Source organism: Asterias amurensis, chromosome 5 (assembly GCF_032118995.1).
Source record: "Asterias amurensis chromosome 5, ASM3211899v1".
NCBI classification, from domain to species: Eukaryota; Metazoa; Echinodermata; class Asteroidea; order Forcipulatida; family Asteriidae; genus Asterias; species Asterias amurensis.
Window position 1 is genome coordinate 2,515,853 of NC_092652.1, and position 20,919 is coordinate 2,536,771.

Genomic DNA, 20,919 nt, shown 5'->3' on the forward strand with positions numbered 1-20,919 from the left:
GGGGTCGATTTCGCAAAGAGTTAGGACTAGTCCTAACTTAGGACTATTCCTAGGAGATATACAAATTGCATGGATAGTCCTAAGTTAGGACGAGTAACTGGTCCTAGCTCCAGATAAGACAAGTCCTAACTCTTTGTGAAATCCACCACAGAGCCTATAAAAACCGTATTATACCTCTTGTTTGGGGCCGGTTGGCGGTTTTTTCAATATCAGACAAACTACAAATGAATTAAAACAAAGTATAATACTATCTTCTGAATTGTGCATAAACTGTTTTTATTGTTTCCAACATAACAAGAATTTTTTCATAAGAATATCACATTGTTTGAGTTATGTTTTATTTTGTGTTCATGAGTTTACTGCTTTACAAGTTGCGTATAGCATGACATTGGTCCTTTGGAAATAGAAACAGATGTTTCGTTAAATAGAGATACACCATACACATTTATGTACATTTGGTTATATTACATAGATCTTAACAGATGGTATTTTGAGATATCCAACAATCAAAATGAAATAATATATTGTTCAAAATAAGCTGTTTAAGATAGGCTTCTTCTAATCACAGAAGTCTCCAGGAAAGGATTAATAAAGAATAGCCCACGTGCACAGGCGCCATCTTGGAAATGTTGCGCAATGCATCTTTGGAAACCGGGTAGGTCCACAGTTGAAGAGGAAATTACAATTCCAAGATGGACGCCATGGTGTTGGTTTATATGTGACTGTGCAAGGTTTTATAGTTATGTACAGCATTTGCGACATGCATTATGGGCTATTAATAAACTGGTAAAGTTTGCTTTGTTTTTGTTATACCTTATTCAAATCCAGATGTCACCAAATAATAAAACTCAATTGTAACTTTGCGGTTTTTTTCTGAAGTGTTTGCCGCTGAAAATGAAATAGTCACCAATACTGTACCAATGGTTGATGTTTAAAAGTTGCAACACAAAGGTTAACAAAAATGCGTAGATTTACATCAGAAATGTAGCAGAGGTACTGCAACTTCAATCCAGATGAATTTTTAAATAGGTTTATATTTACACGTACATGGTTAACAGTAAACAAATAGTATAATATAATATTATGTAACTTTTTAAAAACTTTACTTAATATACCGAACTATTTCGGAGATTTCAGATTTCTTTGGCCCCAATATACAAATTATAACACTTAAACAAGAGCTCCAAATTAATGAACTAGAATTTAACGTTCTTAAAATTGCGTATTATGGAACTCAAAATTGAGGAAAACACACACAGTCAAGTCCTCGTGATTTTTTAAAAATCAAAATGAAACATCAATATTTAAACATCATGCGTCTTTCTGATAGGACTGTAAAATAAAGTGATTACTGGGAAATATAATTTTCAAAACATCCGGGTCAGAAAATGGTAATTTCTGACCCGGAACCCGTGTCATAGCGACCCCAAAAGGGGTCACAATGACGCACAAGCTGAGTTTAAAGACAGTGGACACTATTGGTAATTGTCAAAGACCAGTCTTCTAACTTGCTGTATCTCAACATATGCATAAAATAACAAACCTGTGAAAATTTGAGCTAAATCGGTCATCGAAGTTGCGAGATAAAAATGAAAGAAAAAACACCCTTGTCACACGAAGTTGTGTGCTTTCTGATCCTTGATTTCGATATCTCAAATTCTAAATCTGAGGTCTCGACATCAAATTCGTGGAAAATAACTTCTTTTTCGAAAACTACTCCACTTCAGAGGGAGCCCTTTTTCATAATGTTTTATACTATCAACCTCTCCCCATTACTCGTTTACAAGTAAGGTTTACTGCCAATAATTATTTTGAGTAATTACCAATAGTGTCCAATGTCTTTAAATCCCATTCTAACCACTTTTCGGGTCAGCCTGGCCCAGAAATGGGACCAAGAACTCGGGTCAATTTCTCAGCCGGGAGTTTGTGAAGTGTAGCATTCAAAACCCCTGGTATATAGGTTGACCCCCATTTGCGTAAAATTGAACTCAAACTGGATTCGTATCCCTTAATAGGTTTTCTTAAAATTATGATTTTTAATAATTAATAATCTAGCTGTTTTGACGTGATACATACAAACTATGGTAACAGATGCTACAACACATGCAACGGATACGGTTCGTTGTACTTCAGTCATTCAAACGAATGATGAATATTCATGAGACGCCCCTGGTGAGCATTCAGTCTATTGGCTCAATATTTGTGACGCATACCTAACGTCACGATGAATAATTATAAACGAGTGATGAATGCTCATTATTATGTGTTAGCGACGAACGTTATAGTCTAATACGGTCAATAGTCATAACAAGCTAACGCATACCCCACACGCCATTGATGAATATTTATAAACCGGTGATGAATATGGATTAGATGCTAATAATGAAAACACCGGTATTGTTTGTCTTGCATTGATTTTACATCCCGTAAACACTGTAACGATTTTGGTCCATTGGTTATACATGTAAGTTAAACAGAGAATTAAACTATTTTGGTCTCTTTACCCGCCACCGTAATTTTGCTTTTAGCAATGTTTCGGTTAACATTAATTAGTACAATATGAAGAACAATATTTATTATCTTTTTGCATTTCCGGTGTGTGAAACTTACCATGACAACAACAAAATGCATGGGCCATGTTAATAATAGAAATACAAAAAATTATTATAAACATAAATAAGTTAAATATAATCATTACTCAATTGCAGAATCACAAGCACAACGTTTTGGTCCTGACATTTTTTACCAGTTAAAAAATAAAACAAAAATTGACCCAATTTTGATAACTTTTGAGAAACATGTGTTTGTCATCATGACTCCATCTTTGAACATGCTCATGCCGTGCACATTTAACATTCTTGAAATAAACAGGGTGCCAGACTTGTTTGCATCCCAGCCTCGGTTTGGAGGATGAAATAAAAGTAAAGATGGCTTCACAACGTAAAGGTTTCCCAAAGTCAATGATTGTAGTAGTTGTTTTGGTCCACTTTGTAAAAACTGTTCTTCTGTTTTGTTGTGAAAAACCCGATTCAAAACCATGACATCATGACATAATAGCTTCACTTTATGCACTATTTTTATGTTTCATTAGAATGTACACCAAACAGACTATACAAGTATTTCAAACAATAAAATGGCCTTTAACAACAAAGTTATGTGGACACTTTGAATATCAAGTATTTACAACAAGAATTCTTCATGGACGACAAGTTTAACAGAAGGGCGTTCTCTTTCGGCCAATCACATGGCGGTTGATATAGAGGTCAAACCCTGGGTAGGATTGGTCGTTATTATTTGGTCTGAGTTTTATCTGAGTTCATTATGATGTGACGGTTAATGTACTGGTTCCACTGGATGACAGTCGAGACCCCCACGCTCATTGGCGGATGGGTACTGGTTTCTACCATAGCTCTCATTATCGTCCGATGGGTTGTTCACTCGTTCGTCGGACGAACTGTCGTTCATGTATCCCTCCGCCAACATGTCCTCATCCATGTCGTCATCTATGTCGTCATCATCGTCGTCGTGTACCCCGACTTCACTGCACTCGTCCCCGTGTGGTCCCACTGTGATGCGCGCCTCGGTGTCTACCACGGGTTCCAGTGGCGTTGGACCGTCAAGTCTGACGTCATCGGGACCAGTCGATACTTCTTTTTCTCCATCGTTGTTCTGGGGTTCCTTCACCTTCTTTCCTCTCTTCCATTTCATTCGTCGGTTCTGGAACCAGATTTTCACCTGTGAAATAAGAATATGAAGTTGAGTTCTCTAATCATCCTCTGCAAAAGATGGAGCTATCTTAGACTTTTAGAATATTTGTCAATGCTGCATGCGAAGTGGACTACGTAAGCGATGGGAGACTTTGGGAAGCTAGGTGGTAGCATACTTACCAGGTAAATTACCATTGTTTACGTAGTTCTGAGCGTGCGCACATGACCGAGAACAATGGATTTTACCTGGAAAGTCTGCTGCCACCAAGCGTCCCAAAAGTCTCCCATTGAGGTATGTTGGACCAGCACTATGGCACTACATGTATTATGTTTGGGTTAATGTGTCGATAGACACTCAAACCAAACAGTGCAATACTATAGAGTCCTTCCATACCTGAAAACAAGGCTAATGGAAATACCCCACAAAACACGCCAATAGAAGTATGACACAACCAAACTATCTTGACCCCACCACTAGAAGGCCGCTTTTTCTGTAAACACGTGTACAAAAATCAAAACAAGCTCGTGACCGAATGAACTTTAAAGATACGGCTTCGGAGTAAAAGGAATGTAAAGTAAATGAATATGTCTGGAATCTGGAAACCCCATTCAAAGATTGAATCCTGAGGTACCGAAGTTCCAATTACTATTAAATCACACGGGAAGCGTTGTGTGGCCATTATCTTATCGGAGACGTACACAGTCTCGAACAAGATACTTGTGAAAGAAACCATCCTTAGAAAATGTCAAGTCTGGGAACTGTGTTTCATTTCAATTGGCAGGAACTGGCCGTGAGTTCACAAAAGTCCACAAAAACAGAATATGATTCCGCGGATAATCGATTCAAAAGAATTGTTACTTTGAGTGTGAAGATCAGACCGTATACCCCTGTAGGGTTTCGGATGATAATTACCTGTACTTAAGCACGTCAATCCCATTCACTATATACTCCCAAAGGTATGTCATAAATGACTAAGGCATACAATGAGAAATACAACGGGTGTCGTGTTGCACATAAGCCGCTCTTCATCAGAAAGAGCCGGCTAGTACAATGTAATGACGTCTCTTACACGTCAGTGACTGGTTCATGTTACTCCATTTTTACCTGTGTCTCAGTCAGCATGAGGGACGTGGCAACTTCAAAGCGCTTCGGTCGTGACAGGTACTTATTCTTCTTGAACTGTAACTCTAATTCTAAGAGTTGCTGACTGGTGAAGGCGGTCCTTGGTCGCCTGGTCTTGCCGAGGATGGTAGGATGTTGGTGACCTGGGAAAACACGAAGAAGAGTAAATACCAAGAAATTGAGAATAAAGTTTTGTATAAAAGGTAATGTAGATAAACAACATTTTTGGAGCAGGCTTGTCATCACGTGACAGTCACGTGTTGGTGAGAGGGGTCACTTGTTGGCAAACCGGTCGGCTGTCCAGTGACCTGTCTGGAAGACTTGAGACTTAATTTGAGAATTGCCTTTAAAGACTTGTTGACGTATGAGAAGCAAAGAGCAAAAACGAAAAATACGCAATTGAGTCAACTCGACCCATGAATGCATGTAGATGTAGAAAGGGCAAAGACCAAAAAAAAGAGAGCCCATTTCGGGTCATCTCGACCCACACGAAGGTATATGTTTAAGAGCACAGACGTACAAGAGACTGTTTTGGGTCATCTCGACCCATACACAGGTAAATGAGAAAAGAGCACAAAGAGTCCATTAACGTTAACTCGACCCATGCATTAAGACGTAAAAAGTACACGTATGCAAAAATGGATGAACCCTTTCAGGGGTTGATACGTTGTACATATTTTGTGTGTTGATTGTTAAAAGATATTGGTTGAATGGGTGATTTTTTTGTGGTTGATTTATTGACTGATTAGATTTGGATTGATTGATTGAATTTCATATTTTATATTATGAAATACATTTATATAATTACTAACTTACTTAGTTGTTAATTTTGTATTATTCAGAGTACATTTTATATTAATTTGCTTATGTTATTATTTCAATTAATATCGATTACCTAATAATTTTAATCCTATTTTATTTTCTAACATGTTTCAGCCATTACCTGACATGTTTCCATCCCTATCTTCAAATATTCCCACCACCTCAACTACAGTTTTGTTTCGCAAAAAGGAAAAAAAAGGAGAAAAAATTATCGACCGAGCTGGCATGCAGAGCGGTGGTTTCAGCGGGTTAGCACCTCCTCAGTCACCCGTTAGCTTTCACTGCTAGCAAGGTCGATTGTTGTCATATACTCATAAGGGTCATGTTATCACAACGACATACAACACTCAATTACTCTGATTAAATTAAAGTACTTGTTGTTAACTTGAAGCCAATGATAACATAACTGGTCATCTCTTGTCTTCTCTTGGTTTATCTTCCTTGGCTCTGCAGCATCACTTTGGGATGGGGTGCATTGTAAGCGCCCGTAAACACAAACGATGACAGGCATTCATTAAGAAAATTGCCCCGTCTGAATGCGATGGGTCGGGTGATGAAATATGGTTTTATGGGACCACTGTTTTATCTCTCACTACCTGGACAGACAGACGGGAGTATTGTGAGGAGATGTGCGGGTTGAAATCTCGTCTGATTTATGATTACTGTTAATGTGTTATGTATAATTTCTGCTTGCTTAAAGTGGACGCATATTGATAATTGTTTTGTTTTCATAATTTCAAAGACCTTTCTCTCTTTGTTTTTACGAAAGGGTAGACAGTAAGCAAACCCTAACTCTTGGTAATATTAACATATTTAAAACCAGTCGTACTGCACCATATGCTCTCTTAAAAGGTTGTGATACCTTTTGTTGTTCAAGTTTTTAGCCATGTATGAATCCCTACTCACTGTAAATGAATATGTATGTAATAAAAGTTGTCGTTTTGAGAAAAAAAGGTGAAAATCACAGAGCAATGTTTTCAGGAGAATCGCATAATATTTTCGTCTCAATGAAACACAAATTATTTTCGTGACATTGTTTTACTCATTTCTCAAAAACTACAGCACCTCAAAACGAATATTGTTAAAGGGAAGCTTGTTTACCATCATTATCAACTGTGTATTAACGTTAAATGTGGATCTGTGGACATTTTTTTTGTCGTATAAAAAGTACTCGAACCCTTTAAAAATGCAACTAATAAGAGGGGGGGACAAGATTTTTGTATGATTAGATAATATTATGGTGACTCATCGCTAATTTGAAAATCTTGCCAAGAATTGGCACAATGGTGGATTTCTGTGTGTGTACCTTTCATAAGGACACCTGAATGGGCTCGACATGCGTAGAAGAGGTGTGGGTGGGTTGGTTGAATGGGGTATAGAGATCGAGGGTAGCGCGTGCTAAACGGCTATCGGCACCAGCAAATCGCTCATCATACCTGGGGAATAATTGTGATAATTTTTCCCCTCGAAAAGAAATCATGGAACAACAAGGAGTGAACTGCAGTTTGCAGGAATCCTTTATCCCACCCACGACTATTAACACTAAACCCCGGCTACGTCATTCTGCAACCCATATACCTTTTGTGGACTGAGTCTCCTTTCAGAGCAAGTCTTTGTGAGGTGTCCTCTCACTCGACGTAACGCAAGACTCTTGGATACAGTCAGGATTTGAAAAGGCTTGATAATGGCCGAACCTTATTAAAACATCCGTTAGATTGCTCCTATAGAAACACCCAAGTGAAACTACCTTTGCTTTTCCTCTGCTCTGATAAAGAATCCCATCGGTTTGAATGCAAACGGATTAAATTAGAGACAGTTTAGGATCCGTGTGTGTTTTGCATTCAAAAACGACGAGGTAACTTTTATTGCATGGACTCATTCCCTGAAGTGCAGCTATGGCAATATAAGTGCATGCTGTTTATCAATAACAAAATATGTATAGCATGAAAGGAAAAATTATTGATATATTTCACGGGCTGGCCCGGTGGGAACTCAACTAATTATTTCATCACAACCCGTGTCTGGGGTAGACTTCCAACATAATTATTTATCAATTAAATTGCATTATGATGTTAAGTGTAAATTGATACATGGTATGCGGTTAGGTTACACAACCTTTTATCATACCATGCGAAGCTAATTTCTAGCAACCAAAAATTAAGTTTCCATAGCGATATTTGGAATAGAAAATATTGAAACAGTCTGGTTTCTTGCGATAAATTAAGAGGCAGGTGTTGTTTTGACACAGGTAGATACAGGGAACACGACAATAATGGCTGTTTTCTCATGTAGATACAGGGAACACGACAATAATGGCTGACGCAAAACAAAAATGGCGGAAACGAAACAAAAACAACATTTCAAAGCTGCGTGGTAAAATTTTTTAATTGATAATCTACCTATCTAGACCATTTCACACTTTGTTTGTCAAGTATTGTGTATGGCGTCAGTAGCATTGTCTTTACTTTGTATTCCAGCAAATAGCGATAACATAAATGATTTGTTTGTCTCAAGAATTAGTCTAGGTCTTGAAAAACACTTTTGTAAATTAATTGCAGTCGACTCATCACTCAACATTTTGTGTGGGCCAAGTATAGTCTAAAAGATAATCAAAACAGAAAAATTGAGCACGCGAACTTAACTGGATAACCCCTGTTATATTCAATCGCTGAGGCCTATCAATTTATTACAATGACAACTTACGGGATTTAGCAGTTGACATGTTTCCGTTCCTCTAAATGAAAAATTGTTTTCAATTTTTTATTGATTAAAATCACGTAGACACCCGAAAGCTCTAGTAGTGTTGTTTGTCGTTTCCATTTCCTTGTGTATGAAACCTGACATTTTGAGGTGGCCTAGTCCGGGATGCTGGCGGGGGCCTGCAGCGTCTCGACTCCCACTGATCAGCAGAAACGATGCGCATAGTGACACCCCGTTTAACTTTCAAGACAAACAAAACACGGCGGCCAAGCCATCAGCCCAATTTGTTTGAATCAAGTTTGCAATAAAGTACATTAAGCGCTATCTGTAGTGAAGTTTCTGCCCCCTCGCGGCCAGGAGATATTAAATTTGTGTATTGGGTGCCCCCGGGCTTCAGTTCTTCGGTTACCAAAATAGATGTCTTTTTTTTCTTCTGGAGAGGGTAAGAAAACCTGGGTATTACTGTCGCCGTTTAATAGATTTTTCAGTTTGTAATTCTGGCATTAGTCGAATGGACGGGCACTAGAGAGTTCGTGACGCGCCGTGAACAGCGGGGCACGTTCCCATGTCTGTAATGAAACGGTGACCCCAGGGCGGGCCCACACTCAATGATTTAGATCTTCCGAAAAGCTTTTTAATGAAATTGTCCAAGTCCTTTTTTTAAATTACCACTTTTCTTCTTCTTTTTTAACAAGAAAGTTTCCCCGACAGGAGCTTTCAGTTATTCAGACCTCAGATGGGGTGCTGATTGAGATGTTTTGAATTGAACAAAAGAGAAAAAATGGAACAACAAAAATACACTGTTTGTCTTGAACAACAAGTGTACTGTGTGTTCTGAATAACATTTCGACGAGTTAAACTTGCTTGTTGATGTCTGTAAGATGAGACTTCGAACCTGAAGTGTTCAATGTACTTTTTACGTCGTAGATTGTACACTCTCTTCACATCTTCCATTTTACTACTTGATATCACTTCGCCATTGTTAGAAGACGTATCAAGAAGCTTGTATTTCACTTTCACTTTAATAAATAGAAACATCGCTTATTTGTATAGAGCTGCTTAAACACAAAGGTTGCTAAGCACAATCAAATTATGCTTACCAGATGAGCTCACAAGCCAAAATACAATGTCATAGCCATGTGACTGGTATCCTGCTCAATCTTGCTTAGCAGAAAGTTGTTACAAGCAATCGTTTCTGCTTAAGCAGCTCTGTGAAATTGGGTCACGATAGTCATATTTTTTAATAACCTAATTATTTAATAGATGTTAAATCTGCATAGGGGATACAGAATATTCATTCCATTTTAAATCCCGCCCGAGTAATATGCCTGTGATTTTGTTTTTCCACAGAACTCGGGAAAGAACAGTAAACACACATCGGTGTTAGGTAAAACCAAAATTAAATACCTATTGATTATATTTGTTTAATTGTTTCTCTAATTAACAACAATATTTGTGAAACTGAAACATCACATTTTCCCGATGAGTTGAAGGAAGGATATCTGTGTTTCTCTTAAATGGAATCAGACGACACATGGTAGCGTGAGGTAATATTATCAGCACGATTGCAATTGCACGACTGATTTAACTGTGATTCAGTCTGATCTTAATCAGTCCCGCTTACAAACCCTACCCCATCGATTACGCGCTGACTAATGACTCGTGCTTAGAAACGGACACTGGCAAGCTAGCCTGTAATTATTATTGGAAATGATACAAACAATCTAAACCACTTGAGCCGTCTCGTCGACTGAATAATAATCATCCATAAAAACCATGAACAACAAGCAAGCAAGCAAACCCGGTCACCAAGAAACAGCGGACGAAAAAAAAAAACCGCGATCATATAGTCCAGATTTTTTTTCTTCTTCTTCGTCTTCTTCTTTCTATCGCCAATAATTATACTGCCGGCGAATAAGAAGACGCTCTCCACAGCGGGTCACCTAAAACCAACAGCACCGAATCTAATAAGTACACTACCTAATGTCATTTGATACCGGGGCCGCGTTTCGGCTTGCACCGAGGGAGGAAATCGCAGCGAATTTTAGAGGTTTTAATCTAACGAAATGATAGGCTGTCAAGCGTCCAATGCCTATAATAAATTGGTTCAACACGTTATAAGTGTCCATTGACTTCGTAGGGCATGCTAGCTCGAAGCTCGAGACGGTATTTACTCGTGAGGTACACACCATCGTATTATCTGTTTCATAAAAAAAATCACTTACTCGAGTTACGGATGAGTCGAGGAGTAGCTTTCCTATTTCAAATCTTAAATATCGCCATCTCAGAACTGTATATCATCCATTACTTAAATCTGTTAGGTATTCATAGATCTAAAACCCCACTGTTATTTTTCTCTTGCCCCTTTTTAAGTCACTTAGTTTAACCTCGGCTCCCTCCTGACAACCTCATCAATGTGTGGTCTCTCCCCTGTACAATGTTATGATAGTCAACACCAGCCTGTTTAGATTCGTAAAAATCAGGATTAAATTTATTTCTTTAATAAAGAGGCAACTTGTTATGACTCCTTTTCGTTTTGTAGACCACATTGTATCCACAACCCTTTGTTTGCATCCATCTTAAATCAACCAAGATAAGGTTTAAGACGTTTCATGAGCATCTCACAAACTGTTGACGGAAACTGTCTTCGACCCGCATCTTCTCTCCTCCCTACTGCCTCCTTGCCGTCAATCTCCCCTCCTTCCCTCTTCAACCCACACCGGCAGTAAGCCCGTGTCTTCATATTCCAAAGGGACCGAACGGGAAATTAGGCTAAACATCTAGAAAAGACGCATTAAAGGATTTAGGAAACATGTCAGTTTGCGGATCTTGTGTAAGCCGCCAATTCCCTTGTCGCTTCTTCTTGTGGGGCTATAGTCAGTAGATAGTTAGTGGCAGCTTCATTTTATAGACATTGAATGGATGTTTTTATGATGTGTAAAAACCTTCAAGACTTTCGCGAAATAATTGGTGAAGGTTGTTTACATCTTCAAGAAGAGTAGAGTCTTTCTGGAAGGCTAAATGACAACACAGAAAACATAAACTTAAAACCATCAAACACGGTTTTGTTTTTGTTCTTTTGCTGTATCATAATTTGTTTTTAAACCACATACAACAAAAACACTTTTTGTGATGGGAACGATATTTGTAAAAGTTCTTCAATTGAGGACCGTTAAAATTATATTGGTAAAAGCGACATGTTTTACATGTTTGTAAACTGTCTACCAGTTGAACTGTTATTCATTGTCAATTAGAAGCGAGCAGAAATCTAAGAGTGTGCATCGATAAAATTAATTGTCCGCTAAAAAAAAAAAACAGGTTATGAAGAAGAAGCAAAAACGTTTTCATTCTTGTTCTTGTATAACCGTTTTCAAAAACCCCCTTTCTAAAAAAGGATCACTGTTTCCACAAACCCAATAACCATCCCAAATATTGATTTGACACCAAACTAGACCGAATTAATTTCGATTATTCTACCTGGTTGACAACAAGAATCATGATTTAATCGCTTAGAGGAGAAGAAAAAAAAACATGAAAAGAAGTACATGTCCGCTTAATAAAATAGGCCTAAGAACGAAGCTCGTGCAAATGTACACTGAGAGTCCCCTTTTAGGAAACAAAATATAAATGGGAGCGCGTAATACAATTAGGGATTAATGTAAACGACGTGGACTGATGTGACTTGGTTCGCAGCAGGAAAAAAGGCATACGGTTTCATGTAGGCGAGATCTAGGGCAACGTGAAATTAATTTTCGGTGCCTAAACTTGACAGGGACTCCGCGAAGAGGGTTTTTATCTGGACGATATAACCAATGAGGGTCTGTGAGAGGTTATAATTGCGTTAGGCTGATGGACTTGGCGTTGTAGAGGGGTGAGATGTGAGGATTAAGCTCTCCGTGTATGAGGAGCGAAAGATTGTGGCTCAGGTCCCCGGTCATTTTTCCGCCTAATTGAATGCTAAGAGACGATGAAATGGACGATGATATCAATGAGGGTCGAGTAGGAGGGTTTCTATGGCAGCTCACCGCATCATCACCCGCTAGCTTGACAAGTCAAACTCGTCTTCACTTATTGATGACATCTATATGACATCTATACTGTCATTAGAAAAAAAAGGAAAGGAAAAAAGCAAGATGCTAGGATGTCTTGCAACCGCGTAGTTGTGTGTCGAGTCGTAAACCACATCGTGTTTCTTTGATCTCGATCTACAAATAAAACCTCTGAAAATGTTTCCTCGTGAAGAGTTCAGGTTTTGTAATCGAAAATTACATTGAGATGTAGGTCTTACTTTGAAAACTTACTCGAATGTTTTCACTCATTGCCGAAACCGATGGTGTATACGTCTTACACCCTGTATATGTGTATTCATTTTTATATTTTAAAATAATAACATAAGTTCTTAAAGGCCATGTATATAAACATTTAAAGTTGTCCAGGTCAAGTCAAAGAAAAAAAAAGTGATCGTACATGTGTAAGACCCCAAAATACACGATAATCGGTTCCTTGAAAAAATTACCAGGCAATTCCATTCACTACCTCGCTCTCTCCCTGTCCGAGATAAAACATCAACAAAACCCGACACAAGAGAACAAGAATAATATGTATAGGGTGGGAGTAAAAGTACACCTCTAATAATTTTACTTGATCATGCCGAGTCTTTTCTCGGCAGATTAAATTGTGTTTTAGCGTATTTTGGGAGTAGAATTGTAGGGGCTTAAAACTCTCATCGCCCACCCGCCATTACCCACAAATTTCTACCCCCCACACACAATTACTTAAAGGAACTGAGATAATCACAACATTTGTAGAGGTAAAGTGAAACTTGTTTTCATCAAAATGTTTTTTTTTTCTTTTTTAGAAAACAAAGATCGTTCACCCCGAGTCCTGCAAGGTTCTTGGAAATTTAAAAATAGAAGAAAACAAACCTTAAAGCTTGTGTTTGCGATAAAGGTGGGTGGTCGAAAGATTGTTTCTTTTTCTCTGAGTGCCAAATGCGATGTTTGTTGACTAGGTATAACTAGGCTTAGTTTTCTTCACTAAAACAAGCTTTGAATCTTTATCCGTTTCCTAAGCCGAGCGTTAATCCGTAGGCTCAGCAGAGGCCTAAGCCGAGCGTTAATCCGTAGGCCCAGCAGAGGCCTAAGCCGAGCGTTAATCCGTAGGCTCAGCAGAGGCCTAAGCTTGATCTTAATCCGCAGCCAACGTCGGAGCCCACAGAACCTAAACCAAGGAACACTGGAGATTTTTGGCAAAAAAAAAAATGCAATTTTGAGCAGAAAACGTTTATGGGGGGTGAGTTGCCCGAAGTACGGTCCCGGGAGAAAAATCAGAACTGAAACCCAGCTAAGATAAATCAAGAGTGAGATTCGAACCTCGTCTGTTGTTCCCTACACTTACTCCACACGAAAACCGGTTTATTGAGACTAAAATTTAAACTCATCAATATAAACATCATTAATATTTTTAACTTCTCCTTTTTTTTTCTTCTTTTTTTCTCGGTCACTCTTAGAAATAAAAAATAACGGCTTTTCATTTGAAACTTGTACAATTGACTTGTGTTATATATCATCATCAAATCAAAGTCCTGCTTTTCTGTTCAACCTTTTAGTTATGTACGAATTGTGTTATATCATCATCAAATCGAAGTCCTGCTTTTCTGTTCAACCTTTTGATTATGTACGAATTAAAAGTTCCAGACCTAATGAATTCTAAAGGTAGCCTCAGAAATTCAATGTCCATCCCATGAAAGCACTGATATAAATCACGAAGACTGGAATTCCAGCTTAACGGATCGTTTGATCTTTAGCCAAATGTTCAAAGCGCGGCTTATTCCGCACGTATCCCAGAGAGAACAATAGACTCGCAAACAATGCATGTTTTCCAGATCAAAGTAAATTGATTCTAGAGAGAGCAAATCCGTTGGGATGATTTCTTTATTTTGATTTGTTCCATCACGTTCCCCCAAATGAAAGCCAATGTTTACAGGAAGGTTGGGAGGAATTAATTTGTAAAGGATTTTGCAGAAAAGTTCAAATCGTAACCAAGATCAAGGAGAAGGGAAAAGGTTTTACTCAAAATGTAGATCGATCACAATTGCTCAACGGTCCAATAAATTAATTTAACAACAATGTGCATTTTTTAAAGACTTTATTAGGAGAGTTCTCGAACTGTTTTCCTGAACAAGTATTTGTGGACAAAATGGCCCAGTTTTCACAAGGACCAGTTTGTCGACTAGAGTGGACATGCATTATTGGTAATTACTCAAAATAATTATTAGCATAAAACCTTACTTGGTAACGAGTAATGGGGAGAGGTTGGCGGTATAAAACATTGTGAGAAACGGCTCCCTCTGAAGTGCCATATTTTTCGAGAAAGAAGTATTTTTCCATGAATTTGATTTCGAGACCTCAGATTAAGAATTTTGAGGTCTCGAAAAATCCACCATCTAAACGCACACAACGTCGTGTGACAAGGGTGTTTTTTCTTTCATTATTATTTCGCAACTTCAAAGACCGATTGAGCTCAAATTTTCATAGGTTTGTGATTGTATGCATATGTTGAGATACACCAAGTGAGAAGACTAGTCTTTGACAATTACCAGTAGTGTCCAGTGTCTTTAACTGGAGAAATTCTCTGCTGTCTTTTCTCCTGAAGACGAGCAGAGTAAACTGTTCGAAACGTCGAGACCATACCGGCTCCTTTCAGAGCCAACACTCCAACAAAGTAGATTTTACACACAACATGGTTGTACCCGCAAGTTTAATATAAATGATAATAAAGTAAAGGTGTGCGGTAACACCATGTATTGCATGATAATCTCTAAATGAGTTGGGGGTGGTTCTGAAAAGAACCGTTGGCTAAAATTATTATAGTTAAAGGGAAAGTACACTATTGGTAATTTTTAAAGACCCGTGTTCTCACTTGGTGTATCTCAACATATGCATAAAATACCAAACCTGTGAAAATTTGAGCTCAATTGGTCATCGGAGTTGGGAGAAAATGATAAAAGAAAAAACACCCTTGTTGGACGAATTTGTGTGCTTTCAGATAGGAATAGAAGACTTCTAGCTAGAAGTCTTTAATTATTTAATAAATCTATGCTACTTCAGAGGGAGCCGTTTCTCACGATGTTTTATACTATCAACAGCTCTCCAATGCTCGTTACCAAGTCAGTTTTAAGTTAATATTTGTTTTGAGTAATTACCAAACGTGTACCTTCCCTTTAATTCTTTAATTCTTCCCTTATTTTCCCACACCAAGCGAAGCTTCAAAGACCACAACCTGTGGAGGTTGGACATCGAGCTTGCAACTTCTGCCAGGCCATCTTGTTTCATACCACTAAATCAATGTACACCACACTGAGGCTGAAGGTCAAACTAGTCTGACACCTTTTCGCTACAATGCAAACCTCTAGCCATAAATGTTATTGAATACGGGGTACAAGACGAAGATCCATCAACGTATAATTTGATCTTCCATCTCTTCGTTATCAATCAAGCATAATGTTCAACACCAACAACAAATTTCACTTTCATAATTTCTCGTTAATTAAAATGACTCATCAGCTTTCGTTCACTCAAATCTCTAAAACTTTCCGGGACATATTTTTTTGTTTGTATTGGATTTTTTTCCCTTAATTTTCAAGGATTTTAAATTAATCTCGATTACAATAGAGTTGTATCAATTGTCTGCAGTAACCCATTCGTGCACTTTCAGCCCTTTTGCACTTGGCACGTAACAAAAACGTGTCTTCTGTACACACGCAATGTATAAACTACGGACATTTTTTGTGTGTATACTTTATAATAAACGTGTATGGACGGTAATGAATTTAATATAAATTATAGATCATATAAAAAGGAGTCAAAAGAAAGAAAAGACCGACGTGAGTAAGATATTGTTTGCCCAATTTCCCCCGCCACGATCTTCAGCGATGGAAAGAAACAACTAAACAAGGGCCATCTATCCTCAATTAAATTTCATTTGCTGCAGTGATTTGACAGATACGGCGTTCAGGCACGTCTAGGTAGATCCTGATGCTCCGGCATTAGGCATGGAATCACTGTGGTCTCACCGGTCGCAAGGCTCGCTAGACCCCGGTGATGTTTGACGCTGAGCACGCTCGATGCGTGACAACCCCGCTAATGTTTTTTTTACACTCGGGGTACGGCACTTTATTGGCGAAGGTAAACGAAATTAAGGACGATAATGGTGGAAATAGCGCCCCGATAACCATCAGCGGGACAATGTCAATTTGACAAAGCAAAATTTTCTACTTTGATCTAATTAGTAGATTTTGTGTGTTGTCTCCCAAAGCCGAAATGGTTTTGTGAAACGTTAGTGCACTGGGTTTTGTCGTATTGTATACACATCATTGAAACATTAGCAGTGAGCGTTTTCTATTATAATATTGCAGCACGGAATCCATAAATACATTATGTTCATAGTCCAAATAGACTGAACACTCTCATTTCAACGAGAACTGTTTCCATATTGCAACGAGTTTGATCAAATAATAAATAATAATACCAATAAAACCAGCTCTGTTATAGCGCAATAAAAAAAAAAGATTAATGCGCTTTACACACAAAAAACATTAGCAAATAATATAATACATTGAATAAATAAGTGTTGAGGTTGCATTTGAAAGCTATGCAATAATCTCGCATTGCGCATTGTTGAAAGTTTGTGTTTTTACCCGACGTTTCAAGAGCCGGAGCTCGGTGTCTTCAAACCAGTTGCAATGATATTGTATATGCTTCACTGACCATAATATCTGAAATGATTAACTCGAAAAGGCCTGTTTCAGTCTTAATTTCCCAAAAAATATCACCACTCTCTAAAAACACAAAACTTAGTTAACTATACTGGTATCCATATCAACGTCTACCGGGGAACCAATTTGTGTTAAGTTTACCCTGACGAAATTGTTCGAAGTCGGTGATTAAAGTTGCTCCGTTTAACCATTCTAGAAAAAAGAGGTTTAACAAATGGGGCGCGGTCAACAATTAGTTCTCTCGACGGGTAAATCGCAGGCAATCGCCGGGTGGAAGATTGCCTTGGAGTGTAGTGCCATCAATTAATGTCCATCGTCCGTTTATTCATCATCAGTTTCCCTCCCCGTCAAGAGTTTATAGACCGAAAAGACCTCGCGCTATAAAACGATACACCAATTGGCAAACAAGGTTTTACTGACTCGGAGGAGTCGTCTTTCACTGTGGAGTGGAGCGCGTTCTGAGGTTGCCTGCTGACGGAGCCACCGGAGTAAACCGGATTGAGCAGGAACCGGATGCACGATCGGACTCTTGTCTGTTTAAAAGAGGGACTGATTGAATTTATCCGTGGAGTAATTAAGAGAGGTTTGTCTGCCTTGTCGGTTTATAATCACCATGAGAATCTCTTTTTAGGTCCGCACGCTTGTCAAGTTACCCTTGTTTCATTAATTTGTTTTTGTATGGGTCTCGAGATACCATTGAAGTCACGTTTGTAAATTAACCACATCGTATCTCGTACCGAGAGAAGGAAATTCAACCATGTCCTCAGTCATCCATTGAGCGCCATGATCTATTATAATTAATATTATCAAACTCACTAATCGAGATACACTGACAATAAATTGAAATGTTTCTGATTTATTTTGAACTTAAATTGACAAAACATTTGAAATATATTACAGTAACATAATTAGTGTACAATAAGAACCAGTCAAACAATATACTGTAGCTTGTTTTCTAGTGTGAGTTTTAGCTTTATGAAAACGTTTTGAATGTCTAGCCCAATAATTTGATGAGTGCTGACACCCCCCCCCTTTTGGGGTGATCTTTCCGAACCAAAATATTTTAAAAGATTCAGTTGCACATCAACAACATATGGTGGCAAATACTCAGTGTCAATTTTAAAAACCTCGGTCTTCGAAATTCAAACTAGAGATGGATTACAAATGCCATTCGTCTACGTCAACGAACTTTTCTTTTCTCCAGGAAAATTTTGCCAAAGTCCTCTCGAAGAAAAGCACCGTATTTTGTTTCCATGTGCAAGCAAAAACACGACGCCCAACCCTCCGCTCGTGCCCTCGCGTCAAGCCCGCCCAATTATCGTAGTCTTCATTCGTGCCGTGCTGATGTGCGACAGGACTGAAGAATCCGCGATGATGTTAATCGTGGAAGATTTGTTGAGGATGAGCCAGGCTCAATTTTCTCCCCAGTAACCCAACCATTAGCTTCATGAAAAAGATAAAACGACACATGGCTCGTACAGCGATAAAAAAATGTCTGTATGGGCAATCTGAGATCTGCCAACTACTACGGCAACTTAATTGGTTTAGTTGTGTCGAGAATCCTTAACTCTGAGGCGACAAAAAGAGCAAGAAAAAAGGGCTCAAGGACCGGATTACCTTACTCCTTCCCTCCCTATGGTGGAGGAAATTTTCACGATCAAGTATTCATATGTTTGGAAAATCTAGCAGGAATGGGGAGAGAGTCTTTCGCTATCTAAGCTGTGTGCGTTTAGCTCTGATCAAGCAAGCCGCGCGTACACCAGAGGGGGTCCTCTACCCAGAGACGGGGTCGTCCCCAGGGGGCGCACATTAGCTGATTGGATCCGAGGTGGTGATAAAAACTAACCACAAGGGATTGAGTGTAAGGGACCGTTTAGTCTAAGCTGATTAATTACAACTGTGCCGAGTCATCATCGGGGACACAGTCTGACATGTTTTGCTATTATTTTAGAGCGTTCTCGAATCAATATTATTAGCCTGATCCACTTTAGAGTCAACGACTGAACCGAGATATTACTATGATGAGAATGATGTTTTCAGCGAAGTTCTAAATAAAAAAATATGTAGGTGGGGATATTCAACAGGAATAGTGCCAGTGGCTCTTCGGGTTTGCAGTGTTTTGAGAACAATGTCTGATTTCAGATAGTTGGTGTCAAATATACTGAGGTTGCTAAGGACATTGAGCAAGGACATGGATGAGGTTGTTTTGTTTACGGTCGGAACGCTGTGTGTAACCCTTGTGCCGTATAATTATAATGATTTCCCAAAGAGATGTTGCAAAGAGATCAGGTAGACTTTGGGAATACAAGACAGTGTGAGGCTATTTTTCTTTGTCCATAGATCATTGTAATATCTGGCTGGATATAATGTAGCCACAATGGGTGACATGTTACCACTAAAAGAAATAATGCATCAAAAACCCGCTTAAGGCTTGATACCCTTTGGGTTCTAATAATGTGTGATCTGCTTTGGACTGATTTCGAGTGGCAAAATGGCGCCCGAAACTTTCCCTCATTGCTTTTTGCGTGACAGGCGTTCTAGGTACGTTTTCGCGGTCATAACCAATAACTGTTTCGGTTGAACTTGCCATTGGTTGATCACTTGCTATTGACTGAAACACTTATTGATCACAGCCGCAAAAACAAAACATTGATTCGGCTTTAATAACAGCTCTCAAAAAAACACAAACTGGTGACGTAACAGGGACTCTTGAGGGCGGGCTACACCTGATGATTTCATAATAAGGAAGTACACAATAACCAGAATTTCATTTCACCTCGCCTGCAGTTGACTCGGAGTCTTGCTATAAATGCCCGCAGGTTACAGTCCGTAATTATGGCAAGAAAAAAAGTGCAGGGAAAGCTCTCGGGACCAGATTATTATGCGGATGTAAATGTTGACTTAAAAACTCGTAGTTCCGAGCAATATTTGTTATTCAATGCTCACTTTAAAACCCAGACGAGAACATTTCGACTTATCGAGGGCGAAGCTCGTCGCAGAGGTCGAGAGAAATTCATCCCTTTTTTATTGATTTCTTCATCCACAATCAACCGTTAACAACTATTAACGGCGCCGTAGAAAAATCAATTGAACTTCGTCATCATCGTCGGCTCACAGTGAACTTTGACCCCCATCGTTTTCCCGCGTTTTTTTCCTTCACTCGACACACATTGATAAATTTGGTGGGTTTAGGCTTGAGATCGCGTCTATTTAGTGGGGCACGTAGCTTCAGTTTCCGTCGATCGATCTACCCGTCAAAAGAGCCTGGATAGAGGAGCACTGCCGAGAAACAGATTAAAGTAACGAGATCGCAGTTAAATAACACAATCTATTGTCCGTCTATTTCAATAAACGGTTTGCCCAGAAATGCAAATTGTTGTTTCTTTGCTTTTCTCATCTCATTTAGCTATATGATGAGAGAGGGCTACGGCTGCGAGGGGAGCCCGCGAAGGGAGGTTTGTATTGCTACGAGTCGGAGTTGAATATCACCGGGTTGTTCAATAACTGAGCCCCAACATTTACATACGTGACTCTGACAGTAGTTTTCATCTTAAATCTCATATTATACGAACTCCGAGAGCCTAATGAGAATGATTGGCGGGCTGGAAAATGTCCACCGACTCGGGGGGCAATCAGCACCGCGTAATCAGGCAAGAGGAAACGCTCACAGTGGGTTCATAATTGCCGTTGGTACCAGTAATCGTGTTTGCTGAAAACTTTTTAATCTGCGGCAAATCAGAGCGGTGAAAATAAGAGAGAGAGTTGGAAGAGAGTTAGAAAGAACAGAAATT

General features: G+C 38.9%; 1 pseudogene; it reads right to left on the reverse strand.

Annotated features, from left to right (window-relative positions):
• Positions 1–290: 290 nt before the first annotated feature.
• The window catches only part of LOC139937837 (uncharacterized), a 36,247-nt pseudogene continuing 15,618 nt past the window's right edge, over positions 291–20,919 (reverse strand).